Source organism: Triturus cristatus, chromosome 2_1 (genome assembly GCF_964204655.1).
Source record: "Triturus cristatus chromosome 2_1, aTriCri1.1, whole genome shotgun sequence".
NCBI lineage: Eukaryota > Metazoa > Chordata > Amphibia > Caudata > Salamandridae > Triturus > Triturus cristatus.
The window spans coordinates 351566268-351592788 of NC_140581.1; positions in this window are offsets into that span (position 1 = coordinate 351566268).

Sequence of the window (26521 nt, forward strand, 5' to 3'; positions counted from 1 at the left end):
AGCCAACTGTGGATGCTGTGGAGTCTCCAAAGCGGCACGGAATCAAAGGCAAATGCATTGGTTCTGACTGGCGCAAAGCAGGCGATCCGTGGATTTGTGCAGAAAACAGCTGCAGAGCCCCTCTTGAAGGCACAGGACTTGATTGACAGCTCTTGGCAGTGCAGGGATCTTAGTTGGCAGACTCCAGCAGCTGAAGCAGAGTTGAATGAAGTCTTTGATGTCCCTGAGACTTCAGAACAGGAGGCAACCCAGCAAGCCTTTGGAGTCTCTTGGTTCTAGGGATGCAGAGATTCAAGTCCAGTCCTCACCACTACGCAAGGGGGCAGCAGGGCAGGCACAGCAGAGCAGGAGTCCAGCAGATTCAGCAGAGCCCAGCAGAGTGCCAGTCCTTTCAGCAGCACAGCAGTCCTTCTTCCTAGTAGATTGTCCTCAGGTCCAGAGTGTACTGAGTTGGCGGGGTCAGGGGTACAGTAATTTTACCTAGTTGTGACTTAGAAGTGGGGAGACTTAAAAGAGGCCTTTAGAGAATACAAGGTCCCTGCCCATCCTGCCCTGGCTCCAGATGCACTGTGGGCGGGGTATGCAGCTGTTTGTGTGGGGGACAGGCACAGCCCTATTTAGGTGCAAGTGCCAACTTCTCACTCCCACTTAGCCCAGGAAGACAAATAAGCCTGGTGATGGGTCATCAGGATATGAATGTCACACCTCAGTTCCCTTTGTGTGTGAGCGTATGGAGGGAATGCTGAACGCCCAGCTTTTACCCACCCCACATGTGCATTCAGAGACTGGCAGATGTACAGAACGGTTATAGTAAGAAAATTGCAACTTTCTAAATGTGGCATTTTCAGACTTACAATTTAAAATTCGACTTCACCACACTGCACGCTGCGCTTGGGGTTGTCTAGGGCCTACCTTATGGGTGACTTATATGTATTAAAAAGGGAGGTTTTGGGCAGGAAAGTGGGTTGTCTTTCCAGGTCGATATGACAGTTTAAAACTGCACACACAGGCTCTGCAATTGTAGGCCTGAAACATGTTTAAAGGGCTACTGGAGGGGGTGGCACAGTCAGTGCTACAGACCCACTAGTGGCATTTAAAATACAGGGTCTGGGCACATGTGGTGCACTTTACTAGGGACTTATAATCAATCAATCAATCAATCAATCAAACAGTTCTTGTAGAGCCCATCTTGTCACCTGTGAGGGTATCCAGGCTCTCAGCTGTGGGAGTTCAATCAAAGAGCTAGGTCTTGAGTCCTTTCCTGACTGTCTGTCAGTGATGGTGTGGTTCAGAGGTGGAGGGGGAGAGCATTCCAGGATTTGGCAGCGAGATGGAAAAAGGAACACCCTCCGGTGCAGCAATGACAGATGCGTGGCGATTAGGCAAGGGGGAGGTGGGAGGAGCGGAGGTCCCTTGGTGGTTGGTGAAAGCCCATACTGTTGTTCATGTATGCAGGTCCTTGGTCGTGGAAGGCTTTGCAGCTGTGGGTCAGGAGCTTGAGTTGACATCTCTTCTGGATGGGGAGCCAGAGGAGGTCTCTCAGGTGCTGGGTGATGTTTGTCATTTTGGGCAGGGTTGAGGATTCTTCTGGCTGCTGTGATCTGGATTGTCTGGAGTCTTCTCATGAGTTTGCTGGTGGGGCCTGAATGGAGCGTGTGAGAAGTTGGCCTGGTATATGCTGTTCACTAGTTCTAGTGACCACCTTGTACCATGCCAAGCAACCCTTATGGTGTGGTTGTAAGTCAACCTTTTTGGACTAGCTGCCCTAGTGGTAGCGTAGGCTAAGCAGTCTTTGAGGCTAAACTCGTGATGCGTGTTAAGCAAGCTGTTTTACCAATAGTAACCCCCTTTTATACCAATGAAAGGACACCACACAGATATATATTCAAAATATATATGTATTTATTTCTCAAAGTAACCCCTAGTCTCTTTATGAGCACAGGAGCACAAATCGTCAAACAAGATTATCACAGAATACACAGAAGTTGCACTTTATATGGATAGGCCCTGGTGGCCACTCGAACCATATACTAAAATAGTGGTATAAGTACCACGAACAGAAAAGGGAAAAGGCCTAGGGCCTCTAGAATCGCTGGGCCTACAAGGAGCTAACGTCAGTTAGTGACCAGGAGGTCCACGGGTGGCGTGTGCAGAGCAAATAGTCACACGCGTGCTCCCATAGGTTTCAATGGGTGCGTAAAAAGTACAAAGTTACTGCAAAAGGAATCTTCCGGATGGACTAGGAACTCAAGATTTGGAACACAGGCACTAGAGATGTATTACTACACATGGGCACCGGAGTACCAGCTTTACCTCACCCACAGGAAGCGGGTGCATAGGCCTCAAAGTGCGTCGGGTTTCTTCTATCTGTTCCGTTGAGCCTGGGACAAAGATGCTGCAGGCGGTCGGTCGGGAAGAGATGCAGTGGATCCAAGAGTGGATCGGAGATGTTGAAGACCTGTAAGCAGAGGGGACAGTGTTCACAGTCACTAGCCAGTGACCAGCGTGGCACCAGGTGGGTACCAGGCGATGTCGGGTGCAAACAGGTGATGAGGGGTAGCTTGTCTCCGCAGCCACGTGGTCCCTGAAGGTCGACGACGTCCAGGAGTCGGCTCACGAGCTGTCCCACGCAGGCTCTCGCTGTCGGCGGTGTCGGCGACTTGATCGAAGCAAACAAGCCTTGGCAAAAGCAATTGCAGGAGGATTCGGAAATCAGCTGTTGGTTCTGACCAGCAAGGTCAGAGGGATTGCTCCTTTGGAGGGGAGCAAGGGCCAGTCTGGAGCAACCAGACCAGCGGTGTTTGTCGTAGATTTCGTCGCCAAGATGGCCACTAGCCAGCGGGCCAGCAACCGGTTAGGCGCGTCGAGTGGCAAAATGCAGAAGGGCCCCACGCAGATCGTGGAGATGCTGGAGGGCTCACCTTTGGTGCAGATGCTGCTCGAGGGTTGGGCTTCTCAGGACCCAAAGCACAACTTGGAGGGGGCCTCGGTTGTTGCACTGGTCAGCTTGTCGTAGTCGTTCCAAGATGGCTGGCTCCACGTGTCTCGGTGCCTCCACGGGTCTCCTCTTTGCAGGGACTGTGGATCGGGCGGTGAGAGGTCTGGAGGTCCAGGTCTCGTCAGTCTCTGGGCTCGGGCTCCGGCGGGAGGCGGCGGCAAAGCAGACGTTGATTCGCTGGATGGTGCTTGCGTTAGCAAGGTGGTCACTCCCTGACCACAGGGGAGATTTTCTTCAGTCTTCTGTGCAGCAGAATGTCGAAGTTCCCGTCTTCTTCTTAGTTTCAAGTTGATTCCAGGATGTCTGAAGTCTTAGGACACAGCTCCTACCTTTATTCGGATTCTAGGGGCCGGACTACCTGCTAGGTCCCTCCCTATGGGTGGGACCAGGAAGGGGGGTGGTTACACCCCCAATCCTTTGTCCAGCTCGCCCCAGGCCCGGGACTGGTGTGCCCCAGGACCGGTTTGAACTGGCATATGCCCCGAGGCTCCTTGTGAGCCACAGGCATGTCTGGTTTCTTTCAAGCCCTACCTGACCAATACACAAAATCCTGTCTGGGGTGGTGCACGCACCTCCCCTGGCAGGAAACCCTTTGTCCACACCTCCCAAGCTGGAAGGACTCCCAGCAGCAGGAGGGCAGACTTGTGTCTGTGGTGGCAGCATCCATTTTGTGGAGCTGAGGCTATGTCTGATTTTACCCGGGTTTCAGGCACTGTACATGTCGTGTCCCTCTAGAAGGGTGGAATGCTAACCCCGTCGCCAGAATTGGCGAGGGGTTAGTATTCCAATTCGTATGACACCTTACTCGACATGTTTTGATAAAGCCAAACCAAAGATAGCATTTAACCGCGAGGTTCATAATGCACTTAAGAGTATATGGTATGACGATATCTGGAAACAGTAGAAGGAAGTTGTTCCGACCACTGCAGACAGGCTCAGCTCATGCCAGAGCACCATCTCACATGGAACCAAGCACTCTGCCTTCAGGATTGTTAAGGCCTGCCATAGGAGTGACTTATAGGTTACCAGGTGTCCCATTTAAGTTTAGGTATAGGTATACTACACCTAAGTAAGAGGTGATTACACCAACTTACCCCAGCTGAGTGATCAGCCAGTTGTGTCAGATTGTTAGGCCAAGCCTGGGGTGGCATAATACATGCTTCAGCCCCTGGCAGGCCTTGGATATACCAATGCCCTGGGTACCTAGTGTACACTGGTACAGGGGCTGACAGGGTGATCCAACCAATTGGGTATGTACCTAGGGTACATGGAGTCCATTTTACAGAGAGAGCAGATAGCCTGAGAGCCTGAATGGCAGGATCTCAGGCCAACTAAGTCGAAAAACCAGCTAGACACTAGGCAAAAATTTGGGGGTAACCATAGTCAGATATCCACCTTCCTACACAACCCCCCCCCAAACGAAGGGAGATAAGGCTGACCTTGACCAGGTAAGCCTATATTGCCCAAGTGGCCATATAAGGAGGAACCAGCACTGGCATGGTTACCCCCTGTCTCATGGTCCACTAAGCAATCCCTCACCCTAAGGGTATCAGAGGGTCTCCACCATAGGGAATCTCTACCTGTGGTGTGTCTTGGCAAAGTAAAAGGCTGGTGTTGAGATGGAGTACTGAAGTGAGTGTCCTCAAAGTGAGGCCTCAGCTTCCTCCAATCATCCTCCACCATGGATGCCTTTCTTTCTTTAACTGAGTTGCACTGTGCTCTCAGGGTCAGCCTCTGGCTACCTAAAGCTGGAGGCTGGGTCCCTTTTGTGGGCTTACTGGAGGGACAGGTCAGGTTTGGGGCCCTAAGGTCCCATGTTTGCCTGTGCCCAACAGAATCCCCCTGGGGGAGGTCCCTAACTACCTGTAAAGGAGATCCCTCAGGAATGTTTTTACCCATCACCTGACTAGGGCTACTAGCCAGGCAATCCTCATTCTTTTGATGGGGGGGTTCTTGTGGACAGGGGCCCTCTGGGGGTCCACTGGCCTCCCTGACCTCTGCAGCCCTGGGCTGACTGAGGCAGGGTAGAGAGAGGCAGGCTACCTGCACCAGACTGGATCCCACCTTGGAAGGGGCCACTGACATCAGAGGCTCTGCCAGGCCAGGCCTGGCTACCTCTGGGGCAGTTCCTTCACAAGGGGTGAGGTCAGATCCCTGAGGAGGCTGACCTTTTCCTAATGTCTGGGGAGAGGGAGACTTTTCTTCCTCCCCACTACTCTCAGTTTGTGTGGAGTGATCCATTGTTTCAGGCTTCACTACACCTATGTCAGTCTGAGTATAGGCTGAGACCATTACAGCCTTGCCAACCTTTTCAGGGGGGCACTCAGTTTGTGTTTGAGCTGTGACTGTCACAGCTCTGCCAGTCCCTACAGGGAAGTCTGTCTGTGCCTGGGCTGTGGCTACCACTGCCCTTCCAACCTTTTCAGGGAGGAAATCTATTTGGACAGGGGTTGTGAATGGCACAACCCCCCTACCCTTTTGTGAAAGGCCTACCATTTTAGAATGGGTGTCTTGTTCAACTCCAGCCCAAGCTGAGAGTTCTAAGTCATTCCCCAGTAAGCAGTCTACAGGCAAGGTTGGGGACACTGCTACCCTTTTAGGGCCAGTGACCCCTCCCCAGCTGAGACATACCTCTGCCATGGGATGACTGTTCTGTTTGCCATCAATGTTAGTCACCTGGTAGGAGAAACCGGGCAAAAGCTGCTCAGAGGGAACTAGCCAATGGGCCACCATTGTGATGCTAGCCCCAGTGTCTCTGTAGGCCTCAGCTTTTGTACCATTGATGTAGGGCTCCTGTCTGTACCTACCCAAAGTGTTGGGACAGGCAGTGAAGTTGGCAAACCCCATGCCACCATCACAGACAAGAGTGGTTGCTGTAGGGGAATTGGCTAAGCCAGGGTCCCCCTGTGTTCCCCAAGTAAACCCACCCAGATTTCTGGGGGCACTCCCACCACCTGGGGGATTACTGCTGACAGTAATAGGTGGTGTGACAGGAGTAATTGGAGGAACAGTTTTGTTTTTAGCCCTTGGGCAACCGCTGTCAGTTTTCCAATGCCCAGGAGTTTTACACTCATGGCAGTAGGGCTTTTTAGCTGTGGTAGAGGAGGGAGCTTGGGACCCACCACCCTGTGTGGAGTTTTGGGGCCCTGAGGAAGGTTTCTCTTTTTCTTTATCCCCACCCTTCTCTTGAGGCTTGGTGGTATCTTTCTTTTGGTCACCACCCTGGTTTTTAGGCCTGATCCTGGTCCTGACCCATTTATCTGCCCTCTTTCCCAATTCTTGGGGAGAGGTCAAATCTGAGTCTACCAGGTGTTGATGGAGAAGCTGGTTTTGACAATTACTTAAAATCTGCTCTCTCATCATCAAATTGTACAATCCTGTATAATCAGACACCTTACTTCCCAGCAACCAACCCTCCAAAGCCTTAGTGGCACATTCCACATATTCAGACCAGTCCTGAGTCTGTGTCTTCTGGGTGTCTCTGAACATTAACCTGTACTGTTCAGTGGTTAAGCCTAACCCATCAACTAGGACACTCTTCAGGACTCTGTAATTTCTGACATCCTCTTCTCTAACAGTGAGGAGTCTATCTCTGCCTCTCCCCTCAAAGGAGAGCCATAAGATTGCTGCCCACTGGTCTTCAGGAACCTGCTGCACTTTGCAGGCTCTCTCAAGAGCAGTCATCCATTTGTGGATGTCATCCCCACTTTTGTAGGGGGGCACAATCTTGGACAGGTTCCTATTGTCAAAGACCCTATCTTTGTCCCTAGGGACATTGCTGCCACCAGTGGGTATAGACCCACTCTCTCTATGCTGTCTAGCCTTGCTAAGTTTCTCTTCCATCAGGGCTACTTCTAGCTCCTGCTTCCTGATCCTCAGCTGAGCCTCTTGCATCTTGGCCTCATGTTCCCTCCTCTGAGGGGTGGTCATCCTTCTCCTGGAGTGACCTTGAGAGCCTCTAGAGCCATGGGAAGCATTGGAGTCACCTGAGCGATTCCTTTGCCTTCCAAGCCCTGTGTTAAGTCCACTGGGGAGATCCAGTGGGTTGAACCCACTGTCAGTCCCCAATAGCCTTGGTTTAGCTGGGTCAAGTATAATACTTGGCACTGGGCTAGTTCTCCCTTCATCCTCACTACTGTCAGTATCCTTTTCACTCTCATCCTCTGTGGTAGGCATCCCATCTAAGGGGTGACTATTGGGAAGGGGTACTTCAGTGGCATCTTTAGAAGGGGGGCCTCCTGTTCCTGTCCCTAAGGGGGCTAACTGGGAAGCTTTCTTGAGTGCTCTCTGATTCTCATCATTCTGTAAGAGCTCTCTGAGCTCAGCAGAGTTTGGGTTCTTGGGCTGTTTAAGGCCTCTAAGAGTTGCCAAATGCCTGAGCTCATTCTGATTAAGGGTAGCAAAGCTGGATGGTGCCCTCTGGGGGTCACTCTCAACAGAGATGGGTACAGTGGACCCCTCTGCCCCGGCCATTGCTCTTAAGTGTGGGTGGATGTGTTGCAATCTACCTACACTTGGGTTTACCTACTAAACCTATCTAGTAGTTGTAGTCAGGGTGTGCTACTCCCTTTGCTCTACAACAACTAAGTTCAGTAGAACTTAAGTATATCTAATCTTGTTTTATATGTACCTACAGGTACCTATGTGATCTTTCAATTGGTAACCAAGAGATTACAATGGTAAAACACAGCAAGCTCAAATCCAACCGCTGCTCACCAATGTGAGAAGTTGGCCTGGTATATGCTGTTCACTAGTTCTAGTGACCACCTTGTACCATGCCAAGCAACCCTTATGGTGTGGTTGTAAGTCAACCTTTTTGGACTAGCTGCCCTAGTGGTAGCGTAGGCTAAGCAGTCTTTGAGGCTAAACTCGTGATGCGTGTTAAGCAAGCTGTTTTACCAATAGTAACCCCCTTTTATACCAATGAAAGGACACCACACAGATATATATTCAAAATATATATGTATTTATTTCTCAAAGTAACCCCTAGTCTCTTTATGAGCACAGGAGCACAAATCGTCAAACAAGATTATCACAGAATACACAGAAGTTGCACTTTATATGGATAGGCCCTGGTGGCCACTCGAACCATATACTAAAATAGTGGTATAAGTACCACGAACAGAAAAGGGAAAAGGCCTAGGGCCTCTAGAATCGCTGGGCCTACAAGGAGCTAACGTCAGTTAGTGACCAGGAGGTCCACGGGTGGCGTGTGCAGAGCAAATAGTCACACGCGTGCTCCCATAGGTTTCAATGGGTGCGTAAAAAGTACAAAGTTACTGCAAAAGGAATCTTCCGGATGGACTAGGAACTCAAGATTTGGAACACAGGCACTAGAGATGTATTACTACACATGGGCACCGGAGTACCAGCTTTACCTCACCCACAGGAAGCGGGTGCATAGGCCTCAAAGTGCGTCGGGTTTCTTCTATCTGTTCCGTTGAGCCTGGGACAAAGATGCTGCAGGCGGTCGGTCGGGAAGAGATGCAGTGGATCCAAGAGTGGATCGGAGATGTTGAAGACCTGTAAGCAGAGGGGACAGTGTTCACAGTCACTAGCCAGTGACCAGCGTGGCACCAGGTGGGTACCAGGCGATGTCGGGTGCAAACAGGTGATGAGGGGTAGCTTGTCTCCGCAGCCACGTGGTCCCTGAAGGTCGACGACGTCCAGGAGTCGGCTCACGAGCTGTCCCACGCAGGCTCTCGCTGTCGGCGGTGTCGGCGACTTGATCGAAGCAAACAAGCCTTGGCAAAAGCAATTGCAGGAGGATTCGGAAATCAGCTGTTGGTTCTGACCAGCAAGGTCAGAGGGATTGCTCCTTTGGAGGGGAGCAAGGGCCAGTCTGGAGCAACCAGACCAGCGGTGTTTGTCGTAGATTTCGTCGCCAAGATGGCCACTAGCCAGCGGGCCAGCAACCGGTTAGGCGCGTCGAGTGGCAAAATGCAGAAGGGCCCCACGCAGATCGTGGAGATGCTGGAGGGCTCACCTTTGGTGCAGATGCTGCTCGAGGGTTGGGCTTCTCAGGACCCAAAGCACAACTTGGAGGGGGCCTCGGTTGTTGCACTGGTCAGCTTGTCGTAGTCGTTCCAAGATGGCTGGCTCCACGTGTCTCGGTGCCTCCACGGGTCTCCTCTTTGCAGGGACTGTGGATCGGGCGGTGAGAGGTCTGGAGGTCCAGGTCTCGTCAGTCTCTGGGCTCGGGCTCCGGCGGGAGGCGGCGGCAAAGCAGACGTTGATTCGCTGGATGGTGCTTGCGTTAGCAAGGTGGTCACTCCCTGACCACAGGGGAGATTTTCTTCAGTCTTCTGTGCAGCAGAATGTCGAAGTTCCCGTCTTCTTCTTAGTTTCAAGTTGATTCCAGGATGTCTGAAGTCTTAGGACACAGCTCCTACCTTTATTCGGATTCTAGGGGCCGGACTACCTGCTAGGTCCCTCCCTATGGGTGGGACCAGGAAGGGGGGTGGTTACACCCCCAATCCTTTGTCCAGCTCGCCCCAGGCCCGGGACTGGTGTGCCCCAGGACCGGTTTGAACTGGCATATGCCCCGAGGCTCCTTGTGAGCCACAGGCATGTCTGGTTTCTTTCAAGCCCTACCTGACCAATACACAAAATCCTGTCTGGGGTGGTGCACGCACCTCCCCTGGCAGGAAACCCTTTGTCCACACCTCCCAAGCTGGAAGGACTCCCAGCAGCAGGAGGGCAGACTTGTGTCTGTGGTGGCAGCATCCATTTTGTGGAGCTGAGGCTATGTCTGATTTTACCCGGGTTTCAGGCACTGTACATGTCGTGTCCCTCTAGAAGGGTGGAATGCTAACCCCGTCGCCAGAATTGGCGAGGGGTTAGTATTCCAATTCGTATGACACCTTACTCGACATGTTTTGATAAAGCCAAACCAAAGATAGCATTTAACCGCGAGGTTCATAATGCACTTAAGAGTATATGGTATGACGATATCTGGAAACAGTAGAAGGAAGTTGTTCCGACCACTGCAGACAGGCTCAGCTCATGCCAGAGCACCATCTCACATGGAACCAAGCACTCTGCCTTCAGGATTGTTAAGGCCTGCCATAGGAGTGACTTATAGGTTACCAGGTGTCCCATTTAAGTTTAGGTATAGGTATACTACACCTAAGTAAGAGGTGATTACACCAACTTACCCCAGCTGAGTGATCAGCCAGTTGTGTCAGATTGTTAGGCCAAGCCTGGGGTGGCATAATACATGCTTCAGCCCCTGGCAGGCCTTGGATATACCAATGCCCTGGGTACCTAGTGTACACTGGTACAGGGGCTGACAGGGTGATCCAACCAATTGGGTATGTACCTAGGGTACATGGAGTCCATTTTACAGAGAGAGCAGATAGCCTGAGAGCCTGAATGGCAGGATCTCAGGCCAACTAAGTCGAAAAACCAGCTAGACACTAGGCAAAAATTTGGGGGTAACCATAGTCAGATATCCACCTTCCTACAGAGCGCGTTGCCGTAGTCGAGCCGGCTGGTGATGAGGGCCTGCATCATCATTTTCCTGGTGTTGATAGGTAGCCATTTGATGATTCTATGAAGCATGCAGAGTGTGAGGAAGCAGGCTGAGGAGTCGGTGTTGACCTGCCGTTTCATGGAAACTCTTCTGTCCAGGATGATGCCGAGGTTGTGGTATTGGTCTTTCGGAGTTGGGTTAGGTCAGTGTTCTGATGGCCACCAGTAGTCGTTCCAGAGGCAGTGTGTCAGCGGAAGATCAGCACTTCGATTTTGTCTGTGTTGAGCTTCAGGCAGTAGTTCTTCATCCAGGCTGAGACATTCCTCATGCATTTGAGAAAGTTGTTTTTTTTGGTGGCGGGGTCCACTGAGAGTGAGGGGACGAGCTGGGTTGTTGGAGTAGGAGATAATGTTTGTTTTTTTATTCTTTATTGATATTTTCAGTTAAATCCACATCAAGATAACACCAAAGAAAAGAAAAAAGCCAGTTTACATCCCACGTCTTCCTCCCCCCTCACCCTCCCCACCCATGGCTAAATACACATATTCCAAGTGTCAGAAACCGACATTATTTTATACAGAGACTATAGAAAGAAAAAAAGAACACAGCAGAATAATATGCAATCCATAAGTTCATAAATTCATTATTATTCATTCAAAGTTGTCCAGTTATGTAAAGGGGCCCATATTGCTAGACCTTTAGCTTTAAATTTACGGCCTTTCCTAGCATAAACAGCTTTTTCAAACTTGTACATTGCTAGAAACCTTTCTAACCATTGATGGCCAGACGAAGGAGTGGAATCAAGCCAATGAGTGGCTAAACATAACCTAAATACTGTAGAGGCAATAAATACAAAGGTATGAATTAAATTCAAAGAGAGAGGATCTCCTATCCCTAACACAATCAATTGAGGACTAAGTTCAATTTCATAACCAAGCATACTTGTTAAAAAACCCTTCACGCTGCATTTCAAAGTTTCAAGCATAAGGCATGTCGCAAACATATGAATAATGTCTGCGGCTGGGTGCTGGCAGCGAGGACAGGTAGAGCCTATTTCTCTACCCCATTTGACAATCTTAGCTGGTGTTATATATAAATTGAACCATGTACTAAAACATTGGATTTGTAAATTAGTTGCCATGAAAGATGTCTGTGCCATGTGTAGTGAGTCCTCAATATCCCCAGCTTCAATCTCCAGCACATTTTGCCATCGGTCTATGTGTTTACTCAGATCATCAGGCATTAGATCAATGAGGATTCCGTACAATCCCCCCAGAGTACTTGACTCTTTAAATAATTCTTCAATTAGTTGCATCTTGGAAAATCCAGAGAACCCACCAGTTTTTTTGACTCAATTGGAGATATTCAAAAAATTAGCGATTATCTAACCCAAATTTATCTCTTATAATATCAAACAGTAGGATATCAGATCCAATTATAAGATCTCCGATAGTTCGTATTCCTTTGTCGTACCATTGCCTTATATATCCATCATTAAAAATATGAGGAAAAAGGTTATTTTTATATAAAGGGGTATACACGTTAAAACGCCCTAACCCAAGTTTTTTGCGAACCGTGGTCCAAATCTTGAATGCACTTATTACAGTTTTAAATTTTACGCGTTTATAATAGTTAAAATCGACATGCCGTAGGAGGCAACCCTTAGCTTCATTTCCCAAAATGTATTCAAAGACAGGAATAGAAGAGTCATATCTCAGTACATCATTTTTCTCATTAGGCAATAACTTCATGTTCTGTAGCATCGCTGCCCAATGATATAATTGAAGATTGGGTACTGCCCACCCTCCTCTTTCTCTAGGCAAGGTTAATAGTCTAAAGGCTCGGCGCGGTTGGCAGTTTGCCCAAATAAATCTAGAAAAAAGTTGATTCATCGAGGCTAACCACGTCTTATTAATAAGCAAAGGTATGGCTCTTAGAAAATATAAAATCTTTGGGAAAAAAATCATTTTAATAATATTGCATCTCCCTACCAGCGTAAGTTTTAATTTCTCAAAGCGTGCAAATTCAGTCTTAAATTTGGCATTTAAGGGATTTAAATTATTGTCCATAATTTTGGACACATCAGCTGTAATTTCTACACCCAGAAAGACCGCTTTTTGGACTACCCGATTATCGTTTATTTGAAGGCTGTTACTGGTCAATATCTGAGTTTTAGACTGATTTAATCGATAGCCTGAGTATTTTCCAAATAATTCTGCTTCTTTCTCAATTTCTCGTAAGGCAATCGAAGGGCTAGAAGTGATAATGGCATGGTCATCAGCTTAAGCTAATATTTTTGTGTTCCCCCAATATTCAGTACTCCAAAGATCGAATTATTGGCTTCTATTTTCCTGACTAGAGGGTCTATGTAGAGCGCAAATAATAATGGTGAACAAGGACACCCCTGCCGGGTCCCTCTGTTAATTAAAATTGGGTCCGACATTTCTCCCATGATAGAAATACGGGCCGTCGGGTTGCAATACATAGATTTTAAAGCTGTAATATATTTATCCCCCAGTCCTCTGTCCCTTAAGGTTGCCCATAAAAAGGGCTAGTAGACCCTATCGAACGCCTTCTCTGCGTCAAGAAGGATAAGTCCGATAGGGTCCCCTGTAATGCCAGCTACATCAAAAAGGGTAATAACCCGCTGGATGTGGTCAATTGTACTGAATCCAGGTACAAACCCATGTTGTACTGGCGAAACTAGTCCCTTAATGAGGGCTGCCAGGCGAACAGCTAATATTTTAGCATATATTTTGTTGTCACTGTTTAGTAAAGTAATCGGTCGATATGATCCCATTTCAATAGGTGGTTTTCCTTTTTTAGGGAACACCACAATATTTGCGTTTTCCCAAGATTTAGGGACCACCAAACCATTCTGAGCATCCAAGAATACATGTTTCATTATTTCTAGTAATGATGAAGAAAAGATTTTATAAAACTCTCCAGGAATAGCGTCTGGTCCAGCGGCTTTACCACTAGCGAGTGAACTAAGAGCACTCTGAATTTTTTCAATTGTAATAGGAGATTCTAAAGTTATTTGATCTTCTAGACTTACATTTTCTGCTATAGTTCCATGTAAAAATTCTAACATTGCTTCTTCATCGTTGCTACCTTCATCACAATAAAGTTTCTGATAAAAACCATGAAAAGCAGCCCGGATTTCGCTAGGTTCAGTGACCGGCCCTCTACGCGGTTCTTTTATTGATAAAATATTTCCATGAGTTATTCGTTGTCTTGCCCGCATCGCCAATACATGGCCTACCTTTTCCCCACATTCATATAAGCTTGAACGCCAAGCAGTGTATTTTCCTGCTGCTTTGATCGTTGATGTTTCTATAATGTTAGATTTAACATTAGCAACTGTATTTAATGCCTGCTCTATTCCTTGTTTGCTAATAATGGCTTGAATCAATTGCGTTTCAGCTGTAGTCAATTTCTGATATTGTTCACATAAAAGCTTTTTCTCTTTCGATTGTGCAGCCCACCCATACCCAGTTGTTTCCCCTCTAATCCCAGCTTTAAGTATATCCCAAATTGTCTCACTAGATGCACTTCCTTTATTCTCTTCTAAAAAGCGAGGAATCCACTCTCTGATGTGTTGTATATATTCATCTTCATATAGCAATGTTCTATTAAATGTTCAGCGAGGAATTGGAGATTTTCTAGTTTGTATCGGAATTTCTAAGACTAGTGGGTTATGATCTGACATCACCCGTGGATATTTCTGTATATTAGATTTTGATAATATTTCTTGAGATACAAAAAAATAATCAAGCCTGGCATGAGTCTGGTGTGGGGCAGAAAAAAAAGTATAACCCATATCATGAGGATTAAGCTTGGGCCATGCGTCAAAAAGGCCATGGCTATGACATAGATTAGATAGAGCCTTGAATACCTTAGGTTTGCGTCCCGTATAAGATCTTCCACCAATTCTACCAATTTGATTACTTAGATGTATATTGGCATCCCTACAAACAATAATAGGAAGAGGCCAGCCCACCAGTTCAATATTCAGCCAATTGAGTAGAACCGGATCGTTTAATATCGAGCCGTACAAAGAACATAAAGTAAAAGTGTGGCCCTCAGTAAGACTTTGGGTAATAACCCATCTACCGTACGAGTCCGACTTAGAACGTGCAAACCTTAAGCCTGAATTTTTTTTCCCCATGATTGCTACTCCTCTAGTACGGGTCCCCTGTGTAGTAGCTGATACTAAATGATAGCCTGTTAATTCATTGATCTTAATCCTACAAGCCTCAATATGAGTCTCTTGAAGACAGATTATATCTGCCTTCAAGTATTGTACATCTATATTGATCTTACGCTTTTTCAAAGGATTATTCAGGCCACAGATATTAATTGAAGCTATCCTTATTTTTTTCAATACCATTTATAGTATATCATCTTGACCATTCTTCTTTCTTCCTATTTAACATCCAACCCCTGAGGCTTACGGATTCTGACATTTTCAGTAAGACAAATGCAATAACTATGCCGTCCCCCCTCCCTCCCTTGAATGTCCCATCCCTTCCAACCCCTGGCAAGAAAGGTCCAAGGACCCTCGTGATGCCTCCTGTATAGAGTTGCTCCCCCACCACCCATCTTTAGCTCCCCGGGAAAAAAAAAATAGAAAAAGAATAACCATCCACTCCTCCCCCTTCAGAATATCTCCACTATAGTGCTATAAAATCAAAACATTTAACTTAGATAGGGCCAATTTAATCCTAAAAGAAGTCAAGTGGGAAAAAGAAGACTTACTCTTCTCTTCGCACCTTTTTTCCTCCCCAGTCCAAGTATCAAAAATATCTAGTAATCATCCTTAATGGATTCTTCGATATCTCTCAGGCCCCGTGATGTCTTTCAGATACTCTTGGGCTTGGATTTCCGAATTAAATATTCTAATAGAACCGTTATAGATAGTTTTAAGTCTTGCTGGACTGAGTAGGAAGGCCTCTGCTCCTACTTTTTGGAAAGGAGAGATCAATTGGCGTAACCTCCATCTTCTCTCTACCGTGATATGGCAGAAGTCTGGTCTTACGAAGAAGGAAAGACCCTCCGCCGAGCGTCGTGGTTCAGGCCTGGCTTTGTCAAACACCACTTGGCGAAGTAAAAAATTGACAAAAAAGATTAATATAGCTCTTGATTTATCGTTAGAGTCGTGTTTCTTCTTAGGCATGAGGGGGAAACGGTGCACTCGTTGAATTTCCTTCTTCCAGTCCCACTGCCCGAGATCAGGAAAGCCTCCTTTCATCAAACGCAATACAAAGCTTCTGATGTCGTCACCCTCAGCATGTTCAGAAATACCTAGTAGTCTTAAATTGCTGCGACGCTGACAAATTTTCAAAATCTTCAAGCTTCCACATAATGTCATTCATTCGTGTCTGATTTGAGGAAATTTGCTTAGCAGAGATCTCTGCGCTTGTTTCTAGCATTACCACTCGTTCTTCCAACACGGTGGTCCTCTCTGCCATCTCGGTGCAAGATTTATTTACTTTTCGTATTGCACCTTGAAGTTTTTTTGTTGCGATATGAGCTCATTTATGTTCTATTCTTGCTTCCCCTTGCATTTGTTTCAAGGTATCATAGATCAAAGTCATGGAGGGGGGGGGGGTGCTCATTGGTTGATTTATCAGTTATTTTTACAGCCTCAATGCCAATATCATCTTTATCCTCCAATAGCTGAGTAGTTGAATAATCCCATCTGAGTTGGCCATGATCTAATCCTGATCACCATAAGCAGCGCCGTTATCTTTAGTTTTTCTCCTTCGTTTGATTAGAGAAGGGATTTTTTTTGGTGTGCTTGGATTAGAAAAAGGGCTGTCGAAGTCAGTCCCAGAGTTCTCAAGCTCCGAAATATCACTGATATTGGACAGTTCAGGGTCTTCATTGAGAGAAAAGAATGTTTCCCCATGTTCGGATGTGTGTTGGCACTCTTCTAGTGTAGCAATAGGCAATATTTTAGGAGGTACTGTTAAGATCTCATTTTTGCCCATATCTTTATCGTTATTCATATTATTATCATTGCTTGCTGCAGTTGTCACCCCTTCATTGTCTATGTTCTCAGAGCTTCCCAGACTCACCAGATCTGTTAATAAGGGACCGGAATCAGTTGACTCTTTCACATTTGTAGAGTTATTGCTAGTAGCGGTTCTGGTACTCACAGTGTCTCTCGTAGTGTCTTCCTCATTTATTTAATTTGTTTCCATAGCTCCAACAGTTCCTGGTTGCTTTTTAGAAGATGCTAATGGTGTCTCCTTCCCCACATTTTTTGATTTTGTGGCAAATTTACCCAAACCAGAAAAAATTCCAGGAATTACTCTCTGTTTGGCCACCTCTATCGTTTCATTAGAGGGTTGCTCTCGTGCTTTGGATTTCACCATTTCTCCCTGATTTAAGCATGCTGTAGGAGCTGGATTAGCGTCTCCAGTTTTAGTGCCATTCCCACCATTTCCGCCAATAGTTTTCCGCAAAGCAGCTTGTTCCGCTGCAGTCTCAGCAGCAGCGCCGGACTTGTCTCTGCGGTCCCGCCTGAGTTGCTTGGGCGGCATGTTGAATCCTCCCTCAGCCGTCTCCAGCACCGCCGCTGCTGAAAACGCCTTCGGGCCGCCCACAACAAATTGCCGGTAAGACAGGAAAGGCTTCGTTTAATTTTCTTGATCGAATAGTGTCTCCGCGTTATAAGTACGAGTACCCAACACACACTATCCATTAAAATGCCGGGGATTAGTGGAGGGGTTTAAATCATTAGGTGCTCTAAGCGAGCGGCGTCCACAGCACTCACACAGCCGCCATCTTGCTCGCATATCGGGTAGGATGTAATGTTGATGTTGTGGGTTCTGATTATGTCTGCTAGAAGCCTCATGTAGATGTTGAGGTGGGTAGAACTGAGGGATGAACCTTGAAGGACGCTGCAGATGGTGCATTTGGGCTGTGAGGTGAAGAGAGGGATACTCTGGGTGTGCCCCGTGAGGAAGGATGCCATCCATCTGAGAGCGTCGTCTGTGGTTCTGATCTGGTGTAGTCAGCCAACGAGTCTGTAGTGGGAGACGGTGTCCAAGGCTGAGGAGAATTCGAGAAACATAAGGGCGGCTGATTCTCCTCTGTCGAGTAGTGTACAGATTTTGTCAGTTGAGGGGACCAGGGCTATCTCTGTGCTGTGGTTGGCTCTGAAACCTGATTGGTAGGGGTGGAGTAGGTTGTTTCTCTCCAAGTGTTCGGTGAGTTAGAGGTTGATGGCCGTCTCCAGATCTTTAGATGCAAATGAGAGTAGTGAGTTGGGACGGTAGTATTGGAGATCGCTGGGGTTAGCCAAGGGTTTCTTGAGGAGGGGGTCTAACCTCTGTGGGTTTCCATGCATCAGGTAACATTGCTGCAGTGATGGAGGCTTTGAGGATGGTGTTGAGCTGGTGACAGATCTCGTCGCTTCTGTGGTTGAAGGGTCATGGGGGCATGGGTGGTCCCGAGTCGATGGAATTAATTAAGGAATTAGTGTCCGGTGTGCTGAGCTCATGAGGTGAGCAGGTGGTCGTCTTCTGTATACGTGGAAGTGAGGATATTGAAGAGGTTGGTGGTTTGGGGATTGAAGTTGGTATGGTGGCAATCTTGCAGTGGAAGTGGTCTGCTAGAGCGTCACAGAGTTCCTGTGTGACGGAGATCGAGCTTTTGGTGGCTGGGGGGCAGGTACATTCTCGGACAATGATGAAGAGTTCCTTGGTCTGGTTGGCACTGGCCTTGATGTGGTGTATGAGGACCTCCTTTTTTGTGGCTTTGAGTTGGTGATGGTAGCTATTGAGGGCAGACTTGAAAGTGGCTCAGTCAAAGTTGTTTCTGCTGGTGCACCATCTTCCTTTCAGTTGTTTGCATATTCGTGCTGAGTTTCAGGGTGTACCAGCTGACTCATTTGGTGGGTCTGTGTGTTCTGGCTGGTTTGGTGGGGGTGACTCGCTCGGCGCTCTGGTGATCCAGATGCTGACGTTCTCTAATACTTGATCCAGGCTGGTGGAGAGGTCCGGCTGGGAACTTCTGAAGGCGTCGGTCCATTGGTGCTTAGTGAGCTTGGTCCAGCTGCGGAAGGGGGTGCTGTGGGGACTAGGGGTGGTGCGTGAGGCTCTGGTAATGGTGAAGTGTACAATGGAATGATCAGACCAGGTGAGTTCTGCGGTGTGGCTGTATCTGACTCTATTGCTGGATGCAAAGATGGTGTCCAGTGTATATCCTGCTCTATGCGTGGGGTCCGAGACTAGCTGCTTCAGGCCGATGTTGCTCATTCGTTCCAGGAAGTCAGTGGAGTTGGTGGGGTCGTCCAAGTGGAAATTGAGGTCTCCCAGGAAAAAGTATGTTCAGATTCTATGGCGAGAATGGTTATTAATTCCATGATGACGATGCTGAGGCCGGCACGTGGCCCTGAGGTCTGTATGCAAGGGTGCCTATGAAGGATGTTTTGTTGTTGGTATTCAATGATCTGCGTGGTTCCATCTTCCGTGGTCGAGCAGATGATAGATTTCTTGTATCTGATGGTGATGACACCACTGTGTTTGTTGGTGCGGTCACGGTGCTTCATCTTGTAGCAGTTGTGTGTTGCTATAGCAATTTCAGGGGCGGATAACGGGTGAGCCAGGTCTCCGTGATGAAGGTCATGTCGGGGTGAGGGTGGAGATGGTTTCCCAGGATTCAGTGGTGTGTTTGCAGAGTGATCTAGCGTTGCTTAGGAGGCATCTGAGTTGCTCTGTGGAGGTTCTGGTGTGCGGGGACAGCATGTCGAGGGTTTCTGTGGCGGGCAGTCGGTCCTCTGTTAGAGGCGAACGGGCAATGGAGGCAGGTGAGAAGTCCTGTTGTGGAGGGATGTGATGTGAGGCAGCAGTTGTTGTGACTGGGGTCCAGGGTGCGGAGATCTGCTGCCGAATATCTCAGGGGGTTCAGCAGGCCAGGGTTCCTGGCACTGGGTGCGGTCCAGGTGTGGACAGGCACAGACGGGCTTGCCTTTGGCATGCCGTTGGCGCTATCAGTGCGGCTACCCAGCAGACTACATTAGAAGTCCTGGTAGGGGCTTGGAGTGGGACAAATGCCTGCTGGAGCCTATGGAAAAACAGCAGGAGGAGGTGAGGTTTGGTGTGATCAGGAGGCCAGAAAGAACGAAGTAAGCCGAAAACGGGAAAGTGCACATAACCCCAGTAAAAGATTAGCCTAGTAGCAAATGACCGAAACAACAATCAGAGTCCCAAATTAAGCAATAATAAACCACAATAAAAACACAAAATTAAGTCCATTCAAGCATCAAATGGCCTGGGGCAAGTGGAGTAGCAGTGTTTCTTGTCCTTTCTTGGATTGAGACTGTACATGATAATGTGGAAACGTGTGGGTCGCAATGTAGGTTCGCGCACAACAGAAACAACAGTCAACCACTGTACCAGGCTAGAAATGCTAATCTGTGCTGTATTGTTCTTCCTGTTTTTCAAAACCTCAATAAAGATTGGTTATTAAAAGAAAAAAACATAAAAGTAAACAATGCAATTAAATGAGGAGACACTACAGCCCAGAGAGATAGGCGAACTGGCAGCTGCAGGGAGGGGAGGAGTAGACGCTCTGTCAGGGAGCCAAGGCGACTGGAGCAGCGGTAGAGAGGGGAGAGGCTGGCAAGACCGAGAGGTCAAGTGTATATTAAATACGCAATTGTGGATAAGCCAATGTTACCATGTTTTAGGGCAGGGCACCTGCACTTTTGCACTGGTCAGCGGTGGTAAATTGGCCAGAATCCTAAAACCAGCAAAAATGAAATAAGCAAAAAAGTCAGGAGAAAACTGCGCCAAGGAAGTAAGGTCTAACAACCATAACAAGAAGGGTGCCAGTGGTCGCTTGAGCAATAACCAGTGCTAACCAACTGAAATGTAGGACTGCAGGAGCCAGAGTCAAAATGTTAGGTGGGTGCATGGTCAGCCCAAGAGCTAAGGAGAACTGGCTATGGGTCAGGAACGAAGACAATTAAGTGTGGGTGTGTGTGTGTGTGTGTGCGTGTGTGTGGGTGTGTGTTACTATCCTTGTGGGGACTTGGGTGTGATAACACACTCACGCTGTGGGGACTTGATACTTGATTGCACTGTGGGGACCTGAACCCAGGTCCCCACAAGGCAGTGTCCTTTAAATGATCAACAAAATGGCTTCAGGAATATCTGTGCCAATTTGTCCAACTTTTTTAAAAATTGCCTTGTGGGGACCTGTGTTTCAATAAGTGTGTTTATATTTTTGCTCAGCTCTGCCCCTGTAGACAGGAGGCGGTACTGCAGTCTTAAACACACAGGGGCAGATTTATGTTCCCTGGCGCATCCCTGCAAATCAGCATGGATGCGCCAGGGAAGATGCATCACGCAAGTTTGCCCTTGCGCCACCGCAGATGCGCCGCATTTACAATGCGGCGCATCGTGACGCAAGGACAAGCAGATACGTGACGCAACTGCCAGCGTAAGGTTGGCGCAGTGCTGAAGTTGCGTTGCAAGCGCGACGCAACTCCAGCACTGTTCCAACCTTTCCTATCCCTAACATGGTGCGTCAAGCCTTACGCCTGCTTCAAGCAGGCGCAGGGTTTTGACGAATCAGCGTTGGGAAAGTGACTCAGGGAATTCATATAGATTTCACTGAGTCTCTTTTCAGGGGCGTTCCTGCGACGGAATGCCCCCCCTGAGTTGAAACGCCCACATGAAACCTGACGCAGGTTTCATGTGGCGCAGGGCTTTACACCGTGACGCATCTCCATAGATGCGTCACGATGTAAATGGGGCGCAACATGGTGCAGGGTTTACGCCGCCGCTGCATCACAAAAGTGACGCAACCGCGGCGTAAAAGTGGCGCAAGTCCGATATAAATCTGCCCCACAGCATTTAAACACACTTTGCTCATCAGATACACACACTAGCAGCAGAATGGACAGACATTTCAAAGTAAAAGCTGCATATTCCTATGTTTTTCCCAATATTTTCAATTTAAATGATCCTTTTCTCTATGTATTAATATAAAACTTTATTGACAGTTTGACAAGAAGCTATTGAATTTAGACTTTTTGGGTCAAACAATTGTTAGTGGTTAGATAACATTGTTAAAAGAAATTTGGGTCACTTTTGGATCCCTGGATACTTTGCTATTTCCATTTGATCCATATATGCATTTACAAAATGATGCTGCAATACAATGTGCTACAATATAAACTTGTTTGATCATTTTTGACAGGTAACCTAGAGGCATCAATGGAAATTGATACAGTTTAATGCTTGTGCCAGAAATGCTTTGCCTTTATATTGCTTTGCCTTTGTTTAAATATTAATATGCACCATGGAATATGTTATATTAGATGATTGAGAGTAGCATTGTTTTGCCGTAAGGGCTACATTCTCTCAGGCAGCTAACTAAACCAATATTATGCCCACAGCATGGGGAAATTTATTTTAAACAGAAAAGACATGTGCTTATAATAATAGTGAACTTCTATAAATATATATTTAAATATCACTATAATATATAACTACATTTAAAATATTTGAACTGCTTAAACTGTTCCTGAAGCTTTCGAAATTAAGACAGTTTGTTGCCATTCTCAAGGGTGGTCGACGAACAATCATAACAAGCATTGGCAAGCCAATAGGTCTTGCCTATGCAAGAGCTATTGACTTTGCCAATGTGTTTCAGCCATTTTGTACACGAGCATGACTGCTCTTAAACATGGCTGAAAGGTTAGTGGCATATAGGAAAGTGGCATGGAGTGGAGTGTCATAGAGTGGAGTTCCATACAGTTGAGTAGAGTGTGGTAGAGTAGAGTGGTGTAGAGAGGGGTGGAGCAGTGTACAGTAGAGTGGAGGGCTGTGGAGTTTTATAGAGTGGAGTGTGGTGAAGTAGAGTGGAGAGCCGTGGGGTAGAGTGGAGTGTTGTGGAGTGTCATGGAGAGGTATAGAGTAGAGTGAAGTAGAGTGGAGTAGCATTGTGTAGAGTGGAGTAGAGTGGTGTAGAGTGGAGTGGAATGATGTAAAATGAAGGGGCATATGGTGAAGTGGAGAGTTCTGGAGTGGCAAAAAGTGGAGGGGAGTGTTGTGCAGTGTCATGGAGTAGAGTGGCGTGTCATGGAGTAGAGTGGTGTGGACTGGAATGGAGGGTCATGGAGTAGAGTGATGTGTGGTTGAGTAGAGTGGAGTAGGGTGTAGTGGAGTAGAGTAGAGCAGAGTGTTGTAGAGAGGAGTGGCACTGAGTGTCCTAGAATAGGGAGCCTTAGAGTTGGGTGGAGGGGTGTAGAGTGGAGTAGTGGAGTAGATTTCAGTAGTGTGTCATAGAGTAGAGTGGAGTGACATAGAGTAAAGTGGCATGGAGTACATAGAGCGAGTTGCTTAGAGTGTAGAAGAGTGTCCTACGGTGCTGTGGAGGGGCATAGAGTGGCGTGTCATAGAGTGGAGAGTTGTAGAGTGGAGGGACAAGAGTGATGGGGCGTAGAGTGTCATGATTAGAGTGTCATAAAGTGGAGTGATGTTGAGTAGCGTGGAGTAGAGTGGCATAGAGTGGAGTGTCGTGGAGTATCATAGAGTGGAGGAGAATGGAATAAAGTGCTGTAGGGTGGAGCAAAGTGTCCAAAGTGGAGTAGCATAGAGTTCAGTAGAGTGGTGAACAGTGGAGTGGCATAGAGTGGTGTACAGTAGAGTGGCGTAGAGTGGAGTGGCGCAGGGTGGCTTAGAGTGGAGGGGTGTAGAGTGAAGGGGCAAACTGTATACTGGAGTAATGTGTCCTAGTGTGGGGTGGTGTAGAGTGGAGTAGAGTGTTGTAGAGTGAGTGGAATATCATAGAGTGTTGTGGAGTGTCGTAGAATGGAGTAGGATGCAGTGGAATGGGACAGAGTGGAGTGTTGTAGAGTGGAGTGATGGGGAGGGTTGTAGAATGTAATGTCATAGAGTGGAGGAGGGTGGAGTGGCAGAGAGTGAAGTTGCTTAGTATATAGTCGAGTAAAGTGTTGTAGAGTGGAATAGAGTAGAGTGGTGTAGCGTGACATAGAGAGGTGTTGAGTGGCGTAAAGTGCAGGTTCATTGAGTGGAGGGGCATAGAGTGTCATAGAGTAGGGTGGTGTGGAGTGTCATAGGTGGAGTGGGATAGAGTGGAGTGTTGTAGGGTGGAGTGTCATAGAGTATACTGTCATAGATTGGAGCAAAGTTTCATAGATTGGAGCAAAGTGTCGTACATTGGAGTAAAGTGTCATATAGAGGAGTAAAATATCTTAGATTGGAATAGAGTGTCATAGAGTGGAGTGAAGTGTTGTAGAGTGGAGTCTAGTAGAGTGCAGTAGAGTGGCGAACAGATGGGTAGAGTGGTGAACAGCTGAGTAGAGTGGCAAACAGTTGAGAACAGTGGCATAGAGTGGCATACAGTATAGTAGAGTAGGTTGGTGAAGAGTAGCATAGAGTAGCGAAGAGTGGAGGGATGCACAGTGGATTGGCCTAGAGTAGAGTGGAGCAAAGTGTTGTAGAGAAAGGGGGCACAAAGTGGCATACGGTGGGGTGGCATGGAGTGGAGTATTGTATAGTGGAGTATTGTGTAGTGTGGAGTGGGGTAGAGTGGAGTGGGATAGAGTGGAGTGTCATGCAGAGGGATGGAGTGGAGTGTCATAGGGTGCAGTGTTGTGGAGTGGTGTGTCATAGAGCAGAGTAGCCATAAAGAGTATTGGTGTAACATAGAGGGGAGTAAAGTTTTGTAGAGTGGAGTAGAATATAGTGGTGTAGAGTGGCTTAAAGGGTTGTAGAGCAGCATACAGTGCAGGGATGTAGAGTGGAGGAGCTTAGAGTGGTGTGAGGTAAAATCAAATAGATTGGAGGGGTGTAGAGTGTCATAGAGTGCCATACAGTGGAGTTTCAAAGAGGGGCACTGAGTAAAATGGTGTAGAGTGGAGGGGTGTAGAGTGGAGGGCCATAGAGTGTGAACAGGGCTGTGGCAGTACCCTGAACCGTTCTGTGTCTACCGGCTGCAGTCTTGTAAGGATCTAAGTAGAGTTTTTGTTTTTTACTGGGGGCGATTATTGGGGTGTGATTTTATTTTACATTTGAGGCATTCTAAGCTTACCTGGGACTTGGAGTGAGTGTTACTGCCTGGGCTCCATCTTGCTTCCTTCCCGCCCCGGTCCGACACGGTAATTAGTACCGTTGCGCGGAGGGCGGAGAAGGTTAGAGCCAGGCACTTCCGGGAGCGGTCAGCGGTCTAGGGGTTGGAAGCAGGAAGCTTTAAGTACACATGCTCCGGCGGCCGCACAGCGGACGAAAGGCAAGCCCGTCTGCGCCCATCTGCAGCCGATCGGGGCCTGGGGCCACCCCATCTGGCTGTTCTAGCACTAAATTACGGTATAGCACCCAGGAATTGTTTGCCCTCCGTCCCCTAATGGCAAAGATTTGTTTACATAGCATGCAAGGTGGAAGTTCTGCTAGGACTTGTAAGCATTGTTCCTTCAATTTTAGTCTGGGGGAAAAAGGGTAAGAAGGCATTGCCTGTGTTGAGCTGCTGTCTGTTGAATTGCCGTTCACTTAGGAAACATAGATTAGAGATTCACGACCTAATTATGGATAGTCAGGTGTCTGTAATGTTTCTCACCGAGACTTGGCTGGACGAGGGCTCCGCTTCGGAGATCCTTGAGGCATTGCCGAGTGGTTATGCGATTAGGCGAATTGATAGGGACTCTGGCAGAGGAGGGGGTGTGGCAATTATTTTTAAACATGTCATCCAATGCCTACTCGAGCCTATTATCCACACGCCAGACAGCACATTTGTAATCATGAGCAATAATCACAATGCCCCTTTGATCACAGAAACCTGTCTCACCCCCAACCTCACATATCCTAGACCTTCCTTTACCCACTGGGCATATCAGTCAGCATTCAGACCAAACACATAAGAAAGTTTTGTAGCCTCGCTTTTTTCACGAATCATGCCTGACCTTGCATCTTAGGTGAAGAAGCGACAGTCAAGTCTGTGGAGCTTCTGACATGCCTCTGCCACTCACTGCAACCCAATCTTCAACCTTTCAACACCTTATTTACATGTTTTCTCGAAAGGACATAACATTCATAAACAAATTCTATGATCTTCTCACCACCTCATCCATCCCTCACACCAACAATATCTTCTTTGGAGAATTCAAACTCAATCATAGTAAACAACACAGACACCATGTTCAACCTCATCAACACACTCCAGATGGTACAACTTGTCCCTGAACCAAGTCATTCCAATGTCCACATCCTCAAATGTGTCAACTCAGCATCACCAACCACTCAAAACAAAACCACCTGTACCCTTGGACTGGACCATCCATTTTCTCATCTCCATCAGCTTGATTGACAGCCAACTTATAGATTGAGGTCGCTCAAATAAGAGCAAAAAACCTTTAGATCTTTCAAGGACATTTCCATTGACAATCTATAATGCAAACATATTCCTGTCCATCAACACCCCTCTCCTCCAGCTTCATACATTGATACTCTTCTCAATAACTTCAACATATTACTTAAAAACGAGGCAAACATTCAAGCAATTATGAAAACGCACAGGTGTATTCCCAAACCATAGGCATCCTGGTATTCCCTAGAACACACTAACAACAAGCCATTGATAGGAAGAAATAAAATGAAAGAAAAATAGATCCACCGTCGATTCTAAAGGGCTATACACCATGCTATAATCCATTTGTGCTACACCAATACAATCTATGAGGCAGTCAACAAAAGCAAAATGGCTTTTAGGACAATTTTACCAGACCAATCAATCGCCCACTGAATCAATAAATGCAATGCTATCAGCCTCTTCTTTGCTTGAAAAAATAAAACAGATCTGACAGCGCATCAATTACACTACATGGCTTAGAAATTCCCCTTTCTCTCTATGAACCCAGATCTCGACCCTATAATCCTATAAACAATCTATGATTATAATATTTGCCTTCGCCCTAGTACTTTGCTCTAATCACTGTAGCTTGGTTTGTGCTTATTTAAATAATAGGAGTGACGTAGCTCGTGTAATTGCCTGTAGCATAATTACCTAAG